General features: G+C 41.2%; 1 pseudogene; it reads right to left on the reverse strand.

Annotated features, from left to right (window-relative positions):
- Positions 1-2,898: 2,898 nt before the first annotated feature.
- Positions 2,899-13,069, reverse strand: LOC110203706 (heat shock cognate 71 kDa protein-like; annotated as a pseudogene).
- Positions 13,070-23,555: the final 10,486 nt, after the last annotated feature.

Here is a 23,555-nt window from a genome sequence, read left to right on the forward strand (position 1 = left end):
CACTGTCTTTGGACTTCCACATTATCTTGAGTTCTCTTATCTTTCCATTGAAATGTTTGTTGACTTGCCTTGCCTATGTGAGAGGCCTGAATAATACAAAGGTTTACCTCCAGTGACAGAATATTAGAGTTGAAAGAGATGTCAGAAGTCATTTGGTCAATCCTCACTAGGAATCTTCCCTTTTTTGTTGTTGTTGTTGTTCTGTTGTCTCTGACTCTTCATGACCCCATTTGGGGTTTTCTTGGTAAAAATACTGAAGTGGTTTGCCATTTCCTTCTCTGGCTCATTTTACAGATGAGGAAACAGAGGCAAACAGAGTGAAGTGACTTTTCCAGGGTCACACAGTTTGTAAGTATCTGAGACCAGATTGGAACTCAGGAAGGTGAGTCTTATGATGAACAGGATACTCTCAGAAAAACCTGGAAAGACTTACATAAGCTGATGCAAAGTGAAATGCATTGTGTATAAAGTAACAGCAAAGTAGTGTGATGATCAGCTGTGAATGACTTAGCTATTCTCAGCAATACTACTGTAAAGGATTTAGGATGAAATATTCTATCCATCCCCAGAGAAAGAACTGATGGTGTCTGAGTACAGATTGAAGGATACTTTTTTAAACTCTCTTTATTTTCTTGAGGTTTCTTTTTCTTTCTTTCTTTTTTTTTTTTTTGGTCTATGTTTTCTTTCACAATATAACTATTATGGATATGTTTTGCATGACCACACATTTATAACCTATATTGAATTGTTTGCCTTTGCAATGAAGGGGGTGGGGAGGGAGGAAGGGAGAGAATTTGGAATTCAAAGTTTTAAAAACAAATGTTAAAAATTGTTTCTATATGTAATTGGAAAAATAAAATATTAAATAAATTAAAACAACAACAAAAACAACATCCCTCCCCCCAAAAAGGAAGGTGAGTCTTCCTGACTCCAGGCCCAGTGCTTTATCTGCTATAGTACCATCTAGCTACCCCATGAATCTCCCCGTACATCATCACTGGTAAGTAATCATTCCAGCTTCTGCTGAAAGACTTCCAGTCTTTAAGGAATGGGCGCTAGCTATCATAGTTGCTCATTTCTTCCTCTTACAGTTCTCATTATTACTTCCACATCTACCTATATATTTTTGTATATACCTATAAATGTACATATTTTTCTTCACCATTATCATGTAAGCTGCTTGAGGACAGGGACTGTTTCAATTTTGTCTTTGTATTCTTAGCACCTAGCACATTATGGGGCACACAGTAGGAACTTAATAAATGCTTATTGATTAATATATGTTCAGGCTAATTGAACATGCATACAATGTTTAAAAAAATGTAGAGTCCATTATTTAAAAACAAATTACAAAAGCTAAACATATTCAGAATTAAACAAATCTCCAGGTATTGATTGCAAAGATGATTTTTGTGTCAGAAATTCCCTTTAAAACATAAGTTCTTCTTGTTTTGTGACCTCTCAATAACCTGTCCTCATTCTCATCAGATAGAAGAAGCTTTAAAAATAATTATTTTAGACAACTACATGTGTTTTAGTTGTGTGTTATATATGGAGCATGAATATAACTTTTTTTTTTAAACCATATATTTTGTTTTGGTGAGGCAATTGGGGTTAAGTGATTTGCCCAGAGTCACACAGCTAGCAAGTGTTATGTGTCTGAAGCCAGATTTGAACTCAGGTCCTCCTGACTCCAGGGCTGGTGATCTATCCACTGCGCCATCTAGCTGGCCCTTTTTTTAAAACTATTTTTTAAAAGTTATTTTTATTTACTTATTTTTTGAATGTAACTTTTTAAAGCTCATAAATGTCTACAAAAAATTTTGTAGCAATATAGGTATTAATGGGGCTCTCAAAGTACTCTTTACAGATAAGTCCAATATTCTCATATTTCACATAAAATAATAAAATTAGAATCACTAATTCACTAACATTCAGTCCGTCAGTCAACAAGGTAGTTTTATATTCATTTTATAGATGGGCAAACTAAGATAAAAAGGTTAGAAAATACAGATATTCCTAGAAACCCAGGTTCTCTCTCTCTCTCTCTCTCTCTCTCTCTCTCTCTCTCTCTCTCTCTCTCTCTCTCTCTCTTTGATGGGTTACAATTCTACTTTTTAGACAAATACTTGAGTACCTGTCCAGGCTCCTTAAGGTCAGTGTGGCCATTCAACTAATTCTGGTCAAAACCTTCTCTATGCCTGAGCACAATGGTCTCTTTCCATTAAGCAATAAACATCTATTAAGAACCTACTATGTGCCAGGCATAGTGCTAAGCATTGGAGATACAAAAAGAGGCAAAGGACAGTCCCTGCCCTCAAGGAGCTTAAAATCTAATGGGGGAGACAACATATAAACTAAATCATATAAAGCAAGCTATATACAGGATAGATGGGAAATAATTAAGAGAGGGAAGGCACTGGAATTAAGAAGGGTTGGGGAAGGCTGCCTGTAGAAGGTGGGATTTTGGTTGGAACTTAGAGGAAGCCAAGAAATCAGTAGTCAGAACAGAGGAGAATGAGCATGCCAGGCATGGGGGACAGCCAGAGAGAGTGCCCAGGACAGAGAGATGGAGGGTCTTGTTTGTGGAACAGCCAGAAAGACAAATGTCACTGGATTGAAGAGTGCTTATTGAGAAATAAGGTGGAGTGGAATGGTAGGAGGTTATGAAGGGATTTTTTTATGGTGCCAAATTTAAATAGATTTTATTCTTCAGGACAAAAATTGCATTTCTACTTGTTTATACTACTGATAAAGTGCAGTGTTGTTCATTTCTCTCCCTCTATGCACATTCAGTAATTCAGAATGCCTGGATTTACGCAGTAGCTAAACTGCCACTGTCTTGGCTGAACATTGAGTTCTTCAATTTTTGGAAAGCTGTGTGGAATGCTCTTTGTTCTAGTGTGTGTAGTCAACCTCCTCAATTGTAGATTCAGAAGAAGCACCTTCCAATGGGACTGCCCCACTCCCTGGAAATCTCCCAGGCATGCATGCCTCCTGGTATGCCCCCTATACTCTGGTACAGCTTAGTAATGAGGGGGGTGCAAACCTTCTTCAATTCTTCCTTTTTTTGTTGTTATTTTTGTTTTTGGCAAGGCAATTGAGGTTAAGTGACTTGCCCAGGGCCACATAGCTAGTAAGTGTCAAGTGTGTGGTCTGAGACTAGATTTGAACTCAGGTCCTCCTGACTCCAGGGCTGGCACTCTATTCACTGCGCCACCTAGCTACCCCCTTCTTCAATTCTTTCTGCTGATGCTCAAATTCTTCCTTCTCAGAAGTCTGGTTTTTATCCAGCCAGTTGATTTCATTACACATCAGAGATCTTTTGTTTGTTTCACCACCAATTTTGGAGTTTGATGTTTCTCATCCTCTACACCAGCCTTCATGTTCAAAGCATGAGTCAAGAGAATTCTTGGAAGATGCCTTGTGTCTCTGCTTCTCACCTTCAGCCTTGTATTTCTCAGCCTCCAGGACCATACATTCAATGTCTTCTTTGCTCAGATGACCTTTGTCATTGGTGATGGTGATCTTGTTCTCCTTGCCTGTGCTCTTATCCACAGCAGACACATTGAGGGTGCCATTGGCATCAATGCCAAATGTGACTTCAATCCAAGGAACACCCTTAGGGGCAGGGGGGGATTACTGTGAGCTCAAACTTGCCAAGCATGTTATTGTCCTTTGTCACTACTCTCTCACGTTCATAAACCTGAATAAGTACACCAGACTGGTTGTCCAAGTAGGCCGTGATGGTCTTTGCCTGCTTGGTGGGGATGGTAGCATTTTTCATCCTAAGTCCTTCAGAATTGTCTTGGATCACTGTATTACTGAGAATAGCTAAGTCATTCACAGCTGATCATCATGCTATTTTGCTGTTACTTTGTACACAGTACATTTCACTTTGCATCAGCTTATGTAAGTCTTTCCAGGTTTTTCTGAGAGCATCCTGTTCATCATAAGACTCACCTTCCTGAGTTCCAATCTAGGCTCAGACACTTCCTAGCTGTGTGACCCTGGAAAAGTCACTTTACCCTATTTGCCTCTGTTTCCTCATCTGTAAAATGAGCCAGAGAAGGAAGTGATAAACCACTCCAGTATCTTTACCAAGGAAACCCCAAATGGGATCATGAAGAGTCAGAGATGATGGAACAACAAAAAAAGGGAAGATTCCTAGTGAGGATTGACTAGATGACTTTTGACATCTCTTTCAATGGTGACATTGCATTTGATCAGAACTGACATAACTCTACCAACAGTTTCAATACCAAGGGAAGAAGGAGTGATGTCCAACAGTAGCAACTTCTACACATTCTCAAATTTATCTCCAGACATGATGGCAGCCTGGACAGCTGCACCACAGGCCTGACACCCTTGTGGAGCTCATTGCCGTTGAAGAAGTTCTTCAGAAGTTTCTGGATTTTAGGGATCTGAGTGGAACCACCCACCATGTCATGAATTTGTGATTTATCTAGCTTGGAATCCCTTATGGCCTTTTCCACAGGGGCCAGTTACCATGGAAGAGGTCAGCATTCAGCCCTTCAAATCAGGTGTGGGTAATGGAGGAATAGAAGTTGATACCTTCATAGAAGGAGTGAATCTCAATTCAGAGCCATCACCAGTCGTCTTGCTCTGTATCTTGCCAATGGACCCAGACGACTCTGGAGGAGAAAGTGAGGCTGGTGACTTTGCACAGATCTCCTTCACTTAAATCCAATTCACTTGCAAGTCATGGCATCACCTCCCTGATGTCATGGTCCTCTTCAAGAATGAAGGACAAACAGCAACAAGAATCTTAAATAATGGACTGGGTACTGGAAGAGAAGGGATACTTTTCACATTCACAAGTGGTGCACAGACAGTGAACAACCGTCGTGCTCTGACTCACATCCTTCTTGTGTTTTTGCTTGGACTCAGTGATGAAATTGTTTAACCATGTGGTTGTCAAAGTCTTCTCCACTCAGGTGGGTATCACCAGTTGTGTACTTGACTTCAAAGATGCCATCTTCAGTGGCACTGAAAGTGCTACCTCCAAGGTCAAAGATCAATAGTCTTCTCAGTGCCAATCTTTTGGGTCCAAGCTATAAGCAATAGCAACAGCAGTTGGCTCATTAATGATTCAGAATGCACTGACACCAACGATAGTTCCAGTATCTTTAGTGGCCTGATGTTGGGAGTTGTTGGAGTAGGCTGATAGTACTGTGATGACAGCATTTATGATGATCTTCTCAAGATAAGCTTCAGCAATTTCTTTCATCTTGGTCAATACCAAGATACTTCTTCTGGACAGAAACTTTTGGTCTCCCCTTTGTATTCTACTTGGAACTTAGATTTGCTCCCATCATTTACCAGCATGAAAGGCCAATGCTTCATGTCTGACTATACAACGTATCATCAAATGTGTGACCAGTCAAATATTTGGCACTAAAGATTGTGTTGGTGGGGTTCACTGAAATTTGATTCTTTGCAGCATCACTGATGAAATATTCTGTGTTAGTGAAGGCAATGTAGCTTGGGGTGGTCCTATTCCTTGGTCATTAGCAATGATCTCCACTTTCCCATGTTGGAAGACTCACATATAGGAATAAATGGTGCCAAGATCAATGCCAACTAAGGATCCCTTCAATATGGTTGCTGGGGAGGCAGGGGTCATATCTAACCAATGCGGAATAAAAAGGGTTGCTGTGCTAAGACCCTGTGAAGGGATTTTAATGTCAAATAGAGCATTTTGTATTGATCCTGGAGGCAATAAGGAGCCACTGGAGTTTACTGAATATGAGGGTGATAGGATCAGACCTCTACTTTAGGAAAATCACTTTAGTGGCTGAGTGGAGGATGGATTGGAGTGGAAAGAGAAATGAGTCAGGCAGACCCACCAGCAGCTATTGCAATAATTCAGGTATGAGGTGATGAGAGCCTGCACTAGAGTGGCAGTGTCAGAGGAGAGAAAGGGGCATAAATGTGAGATGTTGCAAAGGTGAAATCTACAGTCCTTGCCAATGGATTGGAATATGGGGAGTAAGAGATAGTGAGGAATCTAGGATGACCCATAAATTGTGAGCCTAAGGGACCGAAAGGACAGTGTTGCCCTCTATAGAAATTAGGGAATTTAGTTTCTCTCACTTGCCTTGGTAGGTTAGGGGGAAAGAGAATGAGTTCTGTTTTGGACATATTGAGTTTAAGATGACTATTGGGTATACAACTAGAGATTTCTGAAAGGCAGTTGGAGATGCGAAATTGGATATCAGTAGAGAGGTTAGGCCAGGATAGGTTGATTTGAGAATCATCAGCATCAAGATGCTAATTAAATCTATGGCAGCTGACGAGATAACCAAGTGAAGTAGTACAGAAGGAGAAGAGAAGAGGACTCAGGATAGAACTCTGAGGGACACCTACAGTTCAAGGGCATGATCTGGAGGAGGATCCAGCAAAGGAAACAGAGAAGAAGCGGTCAGAGAGGTAGGAGGAGAACCAGGAGAGAGGGGTGTTCTGAAAATCTAGAGAGAAAACAGCATCAAGGAGGAAAGAATGACCAGCAGTGTTAAAGGTTGCAGAGACAGCAAGAAGAATGAGGATTGAGAAAAGCCCACTGGATTTGGCAACTAAGAGATCAGTGGTAACTTTGAAGAGAGCAGTTTCAATGGAATGATGAGGTTGGAAACTTGTCAGGAGTCACAAAGAGAGTGAGAGTTGAGAAAGTGAGGCACCTAGTACAGACAGTCTTTCTGAGGAGTTTAGCTACAAAGGGCATAGGATGGTAGTGGTGATAGAAGGATCAAAAGAGGGTTTTTTCAGGATAGGGTAGATATGGACATGTTTGTAGGCATTAGGAAAGGAGCCAGTAGAAAGGGAAAGACAGAAAATAAGTGAAAAGGTGGGGATGCCAGAGGGGGCAATCTGTTGGAGATGATATGGAATAGGATTGCTTGAAGAAATAGAGGGGTTAGCCTTGGTAGGGAGTGAGGTCACTTCATCATGTGAGAAGGGAGGATGGGGGGGCATAAGAAGGAGATAGTGGCAGAAGGCATGTGAGTGATGGGAAATGAAGGAGAGAGAAGGAGTTCAAGGCAAATGGCCTCGATTTTTTCTGTAAAATATGAGGCAAGGTTCTCAGCTGAGAGAGTCCCCAAATGGTTTTCATTATGCATACCTATCAATAACAAATTTTTGAGCATGCACTACATAAATTATATATGTGTACTATTGAACATATTACATACATGTTAAAATACAAAAATAGAAATTAAAAAGGATGAGATGAAGATAAAATAATTTAAAATGTTTTATTTCATTATAGTCATGAAAATATTTTTGTTCAATAAAATTGAATGGTAATTATACAAATTTCCTATGATAAAAGAAATCAGTAAACTGAAATATGTTGCAGTATGGAAAAAGTGAATGTACTATTAAGGGTCTCATTATCTATCAACCCTTTCATGCTATGAATTCTCAGCATGGGGCTCTAGACTGAGGACCTGAGTTCAAATCCTGCATGTGATGCTTATTGCCTGTCTGACATGGTCAAGTAAGAATTTTCATCTCTCTGTGTCTCAGTTTTCTCCTCTATAAAATGAGGGGATTGGGCCAGATGGTCCCTTTCCAGCTCCTGGGCTTCATGGCACTGTGATACTATAACCCTCTGATTCCTCAGTAGATCAAGTAAAGGCACCAGTGTCAATTTATATATTAAATACTTGGAAAGCACAACTTACTTCTAATTTCCCAGAAATAAATCATTTTTTATTTATAATTTTTTTTTAAATTTTCCAAAATAATTCCAAGTTTTAGTACATATTCTCCCTATACTTCATATGTCTTACATATGTCCCTGGGGAAGAACCCATTTTGGAGACTAATAACTTAGAAGATGGTCTTTAAGAGTTGCTATGGTTGAAAACAAAAGATCATTTCATTCCCCTGTTGCCAATCTGATGATCGGCTTCTTTGACCCTGGCCAAGCTGATCTCTCAGCAGTCTGTCACTGGTTCCAAGCTTGAAGACATTCAAATTAAGTAGGAACTGACTGGCTTCCTGTAAGTCCCAACTCTTACTGGAAGGCTTTCCCAACCCCTCTTAATTCTAGGGTCTGCCATATGTTATTTCCTATTTATTCTGTACAGAGGTTGCTTTGTATATATTGATTTGCGGATTGTCTCATCCATTAGGTTGTAAGCTCCTTGAAGGCAGTGACTGGTTTTATTTTTGTTGTTGTTGTTTCTTTTTTTATCCCTAGTGCTTAGCACTGTGACTGGCACATAGTAGGCACTTAATAAATGCTTATTGATGGACTGCTTGATAGGACTCCTCAGGTCCTGAAGCCTGCTGGCAGAGCCTTCATGAATTCAAGGTCACCTCGACATCATGAGCTACCTGAATTACACAGAAACATACATTTCAAGAAATATATAACATTGGAGAAGTACTCTATAAAGTATGAAATAGAACACAAACATCAACGTGAATGATTTTTTATTCTAGCCTCACCTAGAGAAGGTGCATGTAGATGATTTCCTATTGGTGGGAGCAGCAAAATCAACCTTTTGTAAACATTTTTATTTTATTTTATTAATTTATTTTGATTTATCAACAATCACTTCCATATGCTTTTGAGTTGAAAATTTTTCTCCCCCTTCCTCCCCACCACCCTCCCCAAGACGGTGTACAATCTGATATAGGCTATACATTTACATTCCTATTAAACATATTTTCACATTAGTGATGTTGTAAGTAAAAATTAAAACCAATAGGAGGAACCATCAGAAAGAGGAAACAAAACTCAACAGAAGAGAAAAAAAAAAAAGAAAGCGATTCAACTTCTATAGTTCTTTCTTTGGATGTGGATAGCATTTTCCATCACGAGGCTTCTGGAGATCTCTTAGATCCTTGTATTGCTGAGAAGGGTTCTGTTTAACAATATTAGTCATCGCACAACGTGGCTGTTATTGTGTACAATGTTCCCTTGGTTCTGCTCACTTCACTCAGCATCAGACCATACAAGTCTTTCCAGGTTTTTCTGAAGTCGATCTGTTCATCATTTCTTATAGCACAATAGTATTCCATTACATTCATATACCACAACTTGCTCAGCCATTCCCCAATTGATGGGCATCCTCTCAATTTCCAATTCTTTGCCACCACAAAAAGAGCTGCTATGAATATTTTTGTACATGTGGGTCCTTTTCCCATTTGTATGATCTCTTTGGGATATAGCCCTAGAAGTACTATTGCTGGGTCAAAGGGTATGCACATTTTTATAGCCCTTTGGGCATAGTTCCAAATTGTTCTCCAAAATAAAACCAACCTTTTTTGATAGTCAACTTTGTGTTGCAGAAATGTGATGGGGGAGGCATTAGAAAAGAAACATGTTTTTAAACTCATCAGAGTCAACTCTTTCATCCTGCAGATCCACATGAAAAGACCAGTAGGCACTAATTATTGTGAAAACTGGGTAGGCTTATGACAAATCCTAAGACCTTAAGAAATCATCCGGTCACTCCCTTGTCTTCAGGTAGTTTAAGTATTATTTTCATCCCTATTTTACAAATAAGTTAAGTGAAGCCCAGGGAAGTTAAACAAATATAGAGTTACTCAGCTACCAAGTTGTGAGATGAGGACCTGTTGTGCACAACTAGTTCACTTGGCTATAGAGCCTACCTAGGGCCTAGGATTTCCCAATCACCTGATGAATCAAGACCAGCTTGATTTTCTATCTCAAATGCGCATTGATGAGGTGGGAGACAAGATGTAAGCAACTCTGTTTATTTTTAGCAAAGCACTTACTTATATACTTATATAAAATAACAGGAACTCTTTCTCAAGTTACAATGACTATAGCCCATGCTGTGCTCAAGGACAGTGCATGCAAGTCCTGTGCACTTATCTGACTCCAATCCCAGAATAGACTGCTAATGACCATACAATAACTAGGGGAGTTAAAGATTGTTAAAGATCCATACAGTGGAGCACCGAACCAGGTGACCTTTGCTCAGAGATCAGAACCTGAGAGGGGCCTCCGCCTGTCAGTGAGACCTCATGAACAGCCTGTGGCCCTCTACATCCTTACAGATCCCCAACAAGGACCAAAACACAGGTCTCCTTACTTCCTACTTTTACAATAAAACATTATCTGTAATTAAGACTTCTCAAAGTCCTAATTTGTGGCTCCAGTTTCTGTATGTGACAACAGTAATCCTTTGTTGATTTGGATATTTAAATTCCCTAAAACTCCATAGTAGAAGAAATATTTTCTGCAGTGCATGTTCATGTAACAGCTACTCTCTACCCTCTGATTTTGAAGAAATGGGTCCAGAGAAAGTAAGGTAACTCACCCAAAGTCGCATGTGGAATTAAAGAACAGAAGAGAGAACCCAGAAATATTGATGGGGTATGGGCCCAAAGTGAGACCTTTGTCCCAATTTGGACCTCAATTGTCTATGGGCCCTAGAAAACCTTGGGATTGTCCTTGAATTCTCCCACTTGATCAAGGAGATCTCTGGTGTTCCTCTGAGGCCATGATTCCATCAATTGTACTTTCCTTTTGGCTACACCCAATCCCCCAATTCTGTTATCCTTGACCTAGCCTGGCCCTCCATTGTCTTGCCTCCCTATGGCCCCAGGCCACTTCTCACCCTTGGTCCTATCTAGGCTCCATTTCCCTGGAATTCTATGACCTCAGAGACTACTTGGCTACTCCTAGATCCCTTCCACAGTCTTTCTGTATATAAGGTCCATCTCATCTCCATTAAGATGCTCATATTCTTAAAATCTAGCCACTGGTCTGATTCTTATAATCTAGCCAATAGCTTACTAATGTTCAGACTCCTTAAGAGTCTGCCCAATGTGACAGATGTTCTAATAAATCTTGTCTTTGGCTGAAAGAAGGCTTGGGTCGAATTCTTTTGGATAGGACCTGCGTGTCGTGATTTTGGCATTCCAGCACCCCTAACCTCTAGACCTCATCATATGGTTCCCTGCACTGGGAAAAACTGCCTATCCCAAACTCTTCACCAGCAGGGACTGGAAAGTGCATAAGCCTCCCCTCTTCCACTAATCCTTTTTTTTTTTCCCTGCAATAGGGTGGATTTCCAAGCAACTAGAAAGGCTTGGCTTGGAAGTGCTTTTTGGGCCTGACCTCTCAGGTCCCATTAGGTCAGACAGCTACAGGGTTGTCTTGAACTCAGCCTGACACTCTCAGGCTCTTGGTCCAGTGGTTCTGTTCAAGACCATGGACGTAGACAGACCGTCTGACTCCTTATCTGAAAGCACAGGCCCAATCCTCTCAATTCTCTCAGTGCTGGGGACTTTGGAAAACTAAACATACTTCTTTGGGCTTTTGACTTTTTTGTCTGTTTCCCAATGCTTATTCCTAAATCTTCCTCTAAGGAGGGAGGGACTTCCAGTCTCCACACCTGCAAAAGGTCAATCCTCTTCAATTCCTGAAGATTTGCCTTTGGGCTATCTTTTATGAAATTGGGAAAAATTTAGTTTCTCTAAAGAACTAGAAAAGACAAGGCTGGTGTTCTTTTGTAACCTCATGTGGCTTCAGTATCACCTGGAAAATTATGAGGTATGGCCTGTTTTTGGGACATTACAGCAAAATACGCTCTCAGAGTTAAAACAATATTGTAGCAGAGAAGGAAAATGGGTGGAGATTCCCTACATAATGACTTTTGCTGAACTTTCTTGGGACCCAATTCTCAGAAAAGATTGTAGGATGCTCATAGCTACAGCCACCCCACAAATGGGGAATGGAGATCAACTAGATTTTTTGGACAACCCCCTTTTTGTGGCTCCCAGGGCTATAGCATCTCTCCAGTCTCTATCCCCTCTCTACTCTCCCCATTTTCCCTTGGTCCCCCCTGTTTCCCATCCCCCTCCCTCCTTGCCTAACCCCTCTTTCCCTTGCTTTTCCTCCCCTTTTCCTCCATCCCAACTCCCTTCCCACCTGGCAATTTCTCCTCAGACCCCTGCTCAGGTTTTGGTGGCACCTCCTCCCCAGGCCCTTCACCCCCAGGCAAAGACCACCCAGACCTTGGCCTCAGCCCCAGCCTCAGTGGTAGCTCCTCCCTTGACCCCTCCCCCTCCTCCAGTGTCCCTTTGCCAGCCGGCATTCCCCAATCCCTCACTTACAAAAAGTGGGACTTCTTATCTCCCTTCCTCCCCAGCCCCTGTTCCCACAGAGCCTTTAGGGCTCTTTACTCTAAGGGAAGTTCCTGCCTCCCCTAATTGGACAATTAGGGTGCTTGTTCCATTCTCCATTTCATATATCAATCAGGTAAAAGAAAAACTGGGTCGATACTCTGAGGATCCCACCAAATTTACTGAGGGATTCAGGGATATGTCCCTACAATTTGACCTTTCTTGGGGCGATTTGCATATCCTCTTCTCCACCTGTTGTACCACTGAAGAGGAGAATCTGGGAACAGGCCAAAAAATTTGGGGACCATTTTACTACTGATGACCCCACAAAATACCCCCCAGGAACAACTGCTGTTCCCACTACTGCCCCAGGATGGGATTATCAGAAGAGTGAGGATAGGGCAAAAAGAGACCATTTGGTAATTTGCCTGTTGGAAGGACTAAGAACTGCATTTGAAAAGTAAGCAAATTTTCAAAAAATTAAGGAAATTACTCAGGGAGAAAAGGAAAACCCTGCCATTTTCCAAGACAGGCTAGTAGAAGCTATTAAAAAGTATATGAATTTAGATCCTGATTCTATAGAAGGGGCAACAATACTTAGCATGTATTTCATTAATCAAACTTCCCCAGATGTTAGGAGGAAACTGCAGAAATTGGCCATGGGACCCCAAACACCTCAGGCCCAATTACTGGAGACAGCCTTTGGAGTCTTTAACAACAGAGACCTAGTTGCAGCGGAGGAGAAAGAACTCAGAGACAGGGCTAGAGACAGAACCCAATTCCTGGCTGCTGCTCTGGCCAGGAAAAGACCCGAGGGTGCTCCTGGGGCAGTCGGGAAACCTGTTTTCGATGCCACAAAGACGTCCACTGGTCCAAGGAGTGCCTTTCTAGGGCACCTCCTGTAGGGAGCCCCCAGGACTGCCTCTAGGACCATGCCCAATGTGTGACCAGGAGGGACATCGGAGGAAGGATTGTCCCTGAAGTTGGAGAAGCGGTGGAGCCCGCCTCCCAGTATCCTGTCCTCCAGTCCTCTCAGGACTCAGAATGGCGGGAGGGCCTGGCAGTGCTCCCACTTTCCTCATCTCTCTCACCAAGCCCTGGGCAAAAATCAAGGCCAAAGGTAGGGTTAACCGATTTATAATAGACACGGGGGCCACGTTCTCAGTTTTAACTGATTACTCTGGCCCTACTTGCCCCTCTACCCATCAGGTCATGAGTACTGAAGGAAAAACTAGGGGATGTCTTGCGACACACCCTCTCTCCTGCCAGTTGGAGGATCTGTTGTTTGAACACTCCTTCCTTATTATCTCCTCTTGTCCCGCCTCCTTGTTGGGAAGGGATCTGATGGTGAAATTGGGAAGTCAATTTTGTCTAGTTAAGCCTCCCATCTCCCTTTTCCCTCTGTTCACCAGACGGCTCCATGCTCCTGGAGGTGTGGGAGACAGTTGAGCCAATTGTTTGGGATAAGGGAATTCCTGGGTGAGCTACTCATGCCACCCCAGCCCTTGTTCGCCTCCGAGATTCTAATGTGTTCCCCCTTCTCCATCAATATCCAATTAAGCCCGAGGCCTGGAAGGGACTACAACCATTGATTGAAACAGTCTTACCCTGAGGTTTTTGGGATAGCCCTCATTTATTTGGCCAGGCTTGAGGAGGGATTTAAGGGATCTGGAATTAGAGGATAGTAGCTTGATTCAGTACCTGGATGATATCCTAATTTGTAGCCCCACCCGGGAGGCTTTTCTGGCTGCTGCCACAGAGGTTCTTAATTTCTTGGGCACTTGAGGCTACAGGGTCTCTTTGAACCCTCTGAAGTCCAGATAGCATGACAGTCTGTAAAGTATCTGGGCCATGATCTAACACCCACCTCTCACTCCTTAACTTCAGAGAGGAAAAAGATCATCCTGTCTATCCCTGTCCCAGTCACTAAGAAACAACTTTGAACTTTTCTAGGTATGGCTGGATTTTGTAGACTCTGGATTCCTAATTTTGGTCTTATTGCTAAGCCCCTTTATGACTCCACCCATGGCCCTGACTCACTCCCTCTAGACTGGGGCCCTGACCAAGCTAAAGCTTTTGAGACTTTAAAAATTAAATTGACCAACACGCCAGCATTAGCTCTACCCAATCTAGAAAACCTTTCACTCTGTATGTGGATGAAAGGAGAGGGCAGGCTTTGGGAGTACTAACCCAGTCCTTAGGACCTGACCCTAGACCAGCTGCTTATTTTTTTTCTTCTTTTTCTTCTTTTAATACAAATTTATTTATTTGTAATTTTCAACATTCATTTCCACAAGTTTTTGAGTTCCAAATTTTCACCCCATCTCCCTCCTTCCCCCACCCCAAGATGGCATGCATTCTGAATATCCCTTCCCCTAGTCTGTCCTCTCTTCTCTCTCTCTCCCCTTCTTTTAACCCCTTCCCCTTCTATTTTCTTGTAGGGCAGGATAGACTTCTGTACCCCATTTCCTGTATTTCTTATTTCCTGATAGCATGTGAAAACTTTTTTTTTAAACATATGTTTTTAAAACTTTAGGTTTCAAATTTTCTCTCTTCCTCCCTCCCCACCCACCCTCATTGAAAAGGCAAGCAACTCAAAATAGGTTGTACATGTGCAGTTATGCAAAACACGGCCACAGCAGACATGTTGTGAAAAACTAACTCTATTTCCCTTAATCCTATTCTGCCCTTTACTTCTGATTACTCCCTTTCCCAATCTGCCCTCCTCTGTATCATCCCCCTGCTCTCTTGTCCCCTTCTCCCCCTATTTTCCTATAGGGTAAGACAGATTTCCATACCCAATTGAATGTGTTTGTTATTCCCTCCTTAAGCCAAATCCTGTGAGAATAAGATTCACTCGTTCTCTCTCACCTTCCCCCGTTTCCTCTCCACTGCAAGAGACTTTTTTTTCTGTTTTTTTCTTTGTGAGATAATTTACCCCATTCTACCTCTCCCTTTCTTCTTCTCTGAGTATAATCCCTCCTTATCCCTTAATTTTATTCTCCAGATATGACCCCTTAATCTTCAACTCACCCTGTGCACTCTATCTATCTATCTATCTATCTATCTATCTATCTATCTACATACATATATTTTTTTTCCTCCAACTACCCCAATACTGAAAAAGGTCTCATGAGTTATAAATATCATCTTTCCATGCAGGAATGTAAACAGTTCAATCTTAATAAGTCTCTTATGATTTCTCTTTCTTGTTTACCTCTTCATGTTCCACTTGAGTCCTGTATTTGAAGGCCAAATTTTCTATTCAGCTCTGGTCTTTTCATCAAGAATGCTTGAAAGTCCTCTATTTCACTGAATGATCATTTTCCCCCCTGAAGGATTATACTCAGTTTTGCTGGGTAGGTGATTCTTGATTGTAATCCTATCTCCTTTGCCCTCTGGAATATTATATTCTATGCCCTGCGGTCCTTTAATGTAGAAGCTACTAAATCTTGTGTTATCCTGATTGTGTTCCCACAGTACTTGAACTGTTTCCTTCTGGCAGCTTGTAAGATTTTCTCCTTGACCTGGGAACTCTGGAATTTGGCTATTATATTCCTAGGAGTTTTCCTTTGGGGATTTCTTTCAGGAGGAGATCTGTGGATTCTTTCAATTTCTATTTTGCCCTCTGGTTCTACTATATCAGGGTAGTTTTCCTTGATAATTTCTTGAAAGATGATGTCTAGGCTCTTTTATTGATCATGGCTTTCAGATAGTCCAACAATTTTTAAATTCTCTCTCCTGGATCTATTTTCCAGGTCAGTTATTTTTCCAATGAGATATTTCACATTGTTTTCTAATTTTTCATTCTTTTGGATTTGTTTTAAAGTGCCTTGATTTCTCATAAAGTCACTGTCTTCCAATTGCTCTATTCTAATTTTTAAGGAAGTATTTTCTTCAGTAGTCTTTTGGACTTCCTTTCCCATCTGGCCAATTTTTCTTTTTAGGGCATTTTTCTCCACATTGGCTTTTTGGACCTCTTTTGCCATTTGGGTTAGGCTATTTTTTAAGGTGTTAATTTCTTCAGTATTTTTTTGGGTCTCCTTTAGCAAGCTGTTGACTTGTTTTTCATGATTTTCTTGCATCACTCTCATTTCTCTTTCCAGTTTTTCCTCTGCTTCCCTTACTTCCTTCTCAAAATCCCTTTTGAGCTCTTCCAAGGCCTGGGACTGATTCATATTTTTCTTGGAGGTTTTGGATGTAGGAACTTTGATTTTGTTGTCTTCTTCTGGTTGTATATTTTAATCTTCTTTTTCACCAAAGTAAGATAATATAGTCTGACTGTTTTTGCACTGCTTGCTCATGATCCCAGCCAATTACTTGAGTTTTAAACTCTTTGTTATAGTACGAATCTGCTTCCAATGTGGAGAATGTACTGTCCCAAGCTTCAGGGGTTTGTACAGCTGTTTTCAGAGATACTTGTAGGGACCTGTAAATTTTCAGTTCTTCCAAGGTGGAAGGGGCAAGGTGTTTACTCCTTTCCTGGCCTGCAACTACAAGTGCTCCTTTCTGTCCTATAACTGTGATGAGGGGCTCCTCTCCACAACCACTACAAGCTCCACCAAGCCAGCGCTCCTCCTCACCCCAGCACCGCTGCCCAGAACTGTGGCCCAGATCCAAATACGGCAAAGCAAGAGATTCCTGCCTCAGCACTGGCAAAGAGATCCCTGCAATCCCTCTCTGATCAGCCACTGGATTCCCCCTCAGTCTGTGGGCCGGAAGCTCGGGAAGCAGCTGCCCCCTCCAGGGCCACGCTCTTGGGGAATGGAGCTGAAACCCCACCTTCCTTTCTCAGCACCGACAGAAACAGATTTTTCCCACTGACCTTCTAAGTTGTCTTTGGCATTAGTGGGTTGAGAAGTCTGGAAACCTTCACAGGTGCCCACGATTCAGTCCTCTGAGGCCTGCTTCAGGTTCGCTGAGGCCTGCGCTCCCATCCCAGCGCGATACACCTTTCTGATCAATCATCCAGGTTGTCTTGGGCTGGAAATTTGTTTCACTCTGTCTTTTTGTGGATTCTGCTGCTTCAGAATTTGTTTAGAGCCATTTTTTTTTGAGTATTTGGAGGGGTTTGGGGGACAGCTCAAGCAAGACACTGCTTTCACTCTGCCATCTTGGCTTCACCCCTCCCAACTGCTTACTTTTCAAAACAATGAGACTCTGTAGCTGCTGGATGGCCTGCATGCCTCTGGGCAGTGGCTGCTACAGTCATTCTAATTGAGGAAGCCTCTAAACTTACACTTGGCCAGCCCCTGGGAGTCCTGACTCCCCACCGGGTTCAGAGCATCCTGGAAGCAAAGGACCATCAGTGGCTGGCTAGTGGCAGGCTCACCAAATATCAAGCCTTGCTCTTAGATAACCCTGACCTAATTCTTCGAGTCTGCCGTACACTCAACCCGTCAACTCTCCTCCCAAATAGTGCCCTCTCAGATGCTCTAGCTCATGATTGTTAGGAGACTTTAGACTGTGTTTATGTCAGTCAATCTGATCTAAAAGATTCTCCTCTCCCAAACCCCAAATTAGTGTGGCACACAGATGGTTCAAGTTTCATTGAACAAGTTAGGAGAGTTGGGTATGCAGTGGTTAGCCTCCACCAAACTATAGAGGCAAACCCCCTGCCCCCTGGTACCTCTGCCCAGAAGGCAGAATTAACAGCACTCACTAGAGCCCTAGAGCTAGGGGAAAATAAAAGGGTAAATGTTTATACTGATTCTAAATATCCTTTCCATGTTCTATATTCCCATGGAGCAATTTGGAAAGAAAGGGGATATCTGACAACAAAAAATTCCCCCATCAAACATGCCCAGGAGATGTGAAATCTACTCCTAGCTGTTCAAAAGCCATCTGAAATAGTTGTTATCTTGTGTAAAGGCCACCAAAAAGGGGAAAGAGATCAGGCCATAGGAAATCACCTAGCAGACACTGCAGCAAAGAATGCTACTTGCCAATTGACTATATTGGCTCCTTTATTCCCACGGCTCCCAGACTCCTTCACACCTTCCTACAGCCCTCAAGAATACGCTCTTGCTAAAGAAAGGGGATACTCTCTTTCCTCCTCTGGGTGGTTTCAGATACCCTCAGGCCAACTCCTTATATATGCCACCATGCAGGGGTTTCAAATTTCTTTTGTTTTTTGTTGACACCTTCACAGATAACCCAGAGTGTGGCAAAGACACTTTGTTATAAAGATGACCCCAGATTCAGTTCCAAAGACTGGTGTCTCAAGGACTTTTTATTAAAGAGGTTGAAGTGCCTGTTTCTCAAGCTTATTTATCCTTCTCTAAACGTTCTTAATCTGAAAGAATGAGACACTTTCAGAGCTTGAATCCTATACATATGATAAGTTCAAACAGTAATTTTAACTCTTGCTAGGCCATGGAATGAATTCAGATCAAAATAGTAAGACCTTCCCTACTAGCCCTAGATTTCTGATGCTTCTTCCATTGAGACTATTTCTCTAAGAACACCCAGTTAAGTCCAATCCAAGGACGCAACAAACCCAGGAATGAAACTCTAAGTTCATAGTAGGTTTGGACATAATTTTCTTACAAATAGAAAGTTAGCAGGCCCTCTAAAAGACTATCAAAGATTTCATCAAAACTTTTTCTTCATAAAAGTATCTTTTTCTTAAAAACAGCTTACAATTTCTTAATTACCATAAAATTCCTAGTTACCTAAATTCTTTAGTCAAAAGATGTCTGTAACAAGCCACTTATTCAGTAAGAGTTCCATAACCCCTGCACAGGATTGACAAGAATTATGAGATTTTACAAAATCTCTTTCTTTGCATAATTACATAGTTTCTTTACACACACACACACACACACACACACACACACACACACAAAATATTTTTTATCAGAGCTTGACTTAAACAATAACTCCAAATAGTTTAGTAAACAATTTCAAACTTAAATTCATAAATATGTAAGCAGTATATTAAAAACTTGAAACAGAACCAATTAAAAATCTTTCTTTGTTTCTGGACTCCTTCATCAGGTCCAACAGTCACCTGGGGCCACTCTCACTCCAATAGACTGGCTTTTTTCCCCCCTATTATCTATGCTAGCCCATCATTGTCTTTTTACTGGTCTGATAGCCTCGGGCCACATCCAGATTCAACCTCAATGACACTTCCAATCAAGGAATTTGGTGGATTGTGGCCTAGATTTCCCAGGCCTGCTAGGCCCTGCCTTAAGAGCCTGGCCCATATGGCCCATTCCCCAATAAACCCAGTCTTTAGCCTAAAGAAGTCCTGGGTTAAATTTTTTTTTTTTAATTTCTAATTGAGGCCCTGATATATGAGAGAATATTTCATTAATTCCAAATCAATACATATCAATAAGTTTTTCACGATAAAATATGTTTGTACCACAGGGTATACATTATAAAATTATTTCTACAATTGTAATAAACTTTGAAACAACCCATTATCACTTTAGATGAATGCACTCCCAAATCACTTTGCACAGAGAATCATTCATCTCATCATTAATATGTTGGAACTATAACTTTAAACCACCACATATTTTTATAATAGTCAAGATTTCAAATGAAAATCTGCTATCATATTAAATATCAATATCATTATTGCTTATAACCAAATATACCTCACTAGGTATTTAACAGTTTCAAATTATCTCATTTTTATCACTAAAAGACCCATTCCAGGTCAAGGGTTACTTTAACACCATTTCTACCTCACAATGGTCCCTCAAATTTTACAATCTAAGAGTTTTAGAAATACAATACAATTTAGAAATACAGTATACTATACCTTAAATAATAAACTTTAGATAACATTAGTTGCATTTCCAGATTATCACATATAGAAAGGATCACTTTTATTACTCTTAGTACTTTTCCACTTCTAACATATGCCATTGTATTAAGCATTTTACAATCATATTTTTTCCCATAACATCAATTATTACTTTTTTCCCTTCATAGAACAGTAAACTTAAATCCAATCAGATCCAAATTTATGATTGCTGATGATAAACATTTAAAAACATTTTTGTTTTGAATCCAATATTTTTGGCCCTTTAAAAGGAAATATTCTCCACAAATTTATATATTCCCTTAAAAAGATATGTGGTGACAGTTCCTACTCTAAATAATTATCTCTCCTTTTCTTTTCTACTGCCTTAAGGGAACAAAGAAAAAGTCCCCTCTTCTTAGAAGCTTATCAGATAGAGCCACCCTCCTGAAAATCTCAGGCTTCATCAATTTGAACAGGGCATAACCCTCTATAACTTTATTGGTTTTCAAATCAAGCTCCAAAATTTTCATTTTTCAATCCTTCTACTTAAAACTTAAACCATCTATAGCTATCCAGAACAACCATCCAAGGGTGGGGAATTTAAGACCCCCATCCAAATTACACTCACCAAGACTAAGCAGCTTTCCTTTGCAAATCTGAAGGGATATAAGAATTGAATAGGACTCTCCCTCCCCCCCTTCCCAAATTGCTTTTACAACTTTACTATGCATTTTAAACAATTCACTGAAATCACATCACATTAAAAGACAGAAAAACCCTTATTTTTTTTTCCAACTCTAACACATTGCCCCTATACCAAATATATTGGTGGGAGGGACACAAAGACAAGAACTCAAATTCTTAGTCTTGGCATCCCATTAAACCTGAATGCAAATTCTTCTCAGCCCCACCCCCCTTTTTTTTCTCTCAGCCCTAGCCATCTTGGGTGGCATGCTCCAAATCCTTATCAGTAAAGGCTGTTTGCTGCACCTTCCACTAACTTCTGAGAGATTCTCTCCCTGCCTTTTTGATTCTAATCTCAATCTCCTGCTGAAAGCCTGAGATGGGAGCTCTTTCCCATTGTTCCTTCTCCAATCTCAGACCTCAAAAGTTACCCAAAAATTTCTCTGGCAGACACAAAACATCCACAGACAGACAGACAGTAAGTATGTGCTCATGATTCTAATCCTAACCTTGACCAGTCAAAAGAAACTCATTTTGTCCCAGGGTCCCCTTTGAATGGGTCCCGAGGTTTTTCTTCCCTTTTTCCTTCAACAGCAAAAGTTTTTCCTGGGTAGTCCAACTACCTCAATTTGCTAGCTAGTGTTCTCCCCAGTGGGCTACTTTGGGGTATCTCTGGAAGGGGTTCCTCAAGTCCCTTCCCTGGCACCTTTTCCTTTGAATTCTTCCCTCCCATCTCTAAGTCAGGTCTATTAACCAACTCTTAGTTAACCCAGACAAAATGACTCCCAGAGATAAGGTTCTCTAAGTCAAGTCTATTAACCAAGGCTTATTTAACCCAGACAAAATGACTCCCAGAGATAAGGGATTCCTGGATAAACAAAGGCAGAATTTTGCTGCTAATTTCTTCCTACCTTTGTTTGGTATATATATTGACTTGAGTGATCCTTGGCCGGTTTCCGAAGTTCAACCTCTCTCTGCAGCAACCACTGCCATCTTTGGGATTTCACGAGCCTTGAGGAAAGAGAAATCTAAATATGGGACTGTTAAAATCAATGGGAGCTCTCTTCCCAGCCCACTTAGATCTCACCTTTCTCGGTGGTCTTGAATATGAGACAAGCTCCCAAACTGTTATAAAGATGACCCCAGACTCAGTTCTGAAGACTGGTGTCTCAAAGACTTTTTATTAAAGAGGTTGAAGTGCATCCTTTTGATTTTTACAAGAAGCAGGTGCACATCCTTGGAAGGAGAGAAATTCATGAGGTAAAAGAAGCCCGAGCAAGCTTTATAGTTAGTAATTGCCTAACTCCTCCCTCCTGAATCAGGATTGGTCCTAATTCTTCTGGGTTACAATCTTCCTTATATGCCCCACCCCTAATATACATTATGTGTCTAGAATTGTGTTATCACTCTCCCCCCTGGACAGAGAAGTTAGCCTGTCTGTGCTGATTTCTTATCTACTTATGTGGGAACTTAACTCATTTTTCACAACTTAAAATCACTTACCACTTCCATTCATCCTGAAATCCCAAATGTAGAGAAAATGAATCACACCCTTAAGCATACTCACCACTCTTATGGCAGTAAAACTTGAGGGCCTCCCCAGATGGACTTTGTTTAGAAAGGCCCTGGTCCCCTCCAGCCGATAGGTGGATTAAAAGAAGTAAAATCATAATGCTCTTTTCTCTATACTCCTTTTGTAACATTCTTGTCTTCTAGGGTTGGAGCCATCAACTTCCAGATGATATATATATCAACCTGCAACTGAGTCTAAGGTCTCTAGCCTTAGAGACTAGACCCGGCCATGGGTCAGCCGGACTCTGAAGTTTGAACCCTTAAACAAAATGGGACTTGAGGCAGGGACAACTCTACGCCCCTTGTCAGTGGGAAACAGTTCAGAAGCCGAGACCTTCGCCCCTTACCCCAAAAGAATTTGTGTCCCATTTGTTTGAGGGGGGAATGATGGGGTATGGGCCCAAAGTGAGACCTTCATCCCAATTTGGGCCCCATTTGTCTATGGCCCTAGAAAACCTTTGGACTGTCCTTGAATTCTCCCACTTGATCGAGGAGATCTCTGGTGTTCCCTGAGGCCATGATTCCCTCAATTGGCCTTTCATTTTGGCTCCACCCAATCCTCCCTATGGCCCCAGGCCACTTCCCACCCTTGGTCCTATCTAGGCTCCATTTCCCTGGAATTCTATGACCTCAGAGACTACTTGGCTACTCCTAGATCCCTCCCACAGTCTTTCTGTATATAAGGTCCATCTTGTCTCCATTAAGAGGCAGAGATTTTCACAATCTAGCCAATAGCCCACAGATGCTCAGATTCCTTCAGAGTCTACCTAATATGGTGAATCTTCAATAAACCTTGTTTTTGGCTGAAAGAAGGCTTGGGTCGAATTCTTTTGGGCAGGACCCACATGTTGTGATTTTGGGATTCCGGGACCCCTAACCTCTAGACTTCATCAATATGATCCAATGAATAGAAGAGGTTTAGGAAAAGCCCATCTCTCAAAAACATTATATAATGAAATCACTGGATCATTTATCTAAATATTTTAAAAATCATTTTTAAGACCAGAAGAAAAAGGAATAGCATCTTTTTCAATGAGAACATTTTAATCAATCAAATCAATGAAACCACTGGATAGAAAGCAAATGGTTTGATTTCCACAAAGACAAAAGTATTTCCACAAGAAAAATATTTTAAAGCCATAAGAAAAAAATTGAGAAAAGTATCTATAGCAAATAATTATCGAATAAAGATATAACATCCTGAATCTACAAGGAACTTATGTATACTCTCCAACCAAAGGATATGAACACATGATGTTTTTTTTGGGCAAGGCAATTAGGATTAAGTAACTTGCCCAGGGTTGCACAGCTAGTAAGTGTCAAGTGTCTGAAGCTGGATTTTAACTCAGGTCCTCCTGACTCCAGGGCCAGTGCTCTATCCACTGCACCACCTAGCTGCCCA

The sequence above is a fragment of the Phascolarctos cinereus genome, unplaced genomic scaffold, assembly GCF_003287225.1.
Source record: "Phascolarctos cinereus isolate Bilbo 61053 unplaced genomic scaffold, phaCin_HiC Scaffold_8;HRSCAF=390, whole genome shotgun sequence".
Classification (NCBI taxonomy): Eukaryota; Metazoa; Chordata; class Mammalia; order Diprotodontia; family Phascolarctidae; genus Phascolarctos; species Phascolarctos cinereus.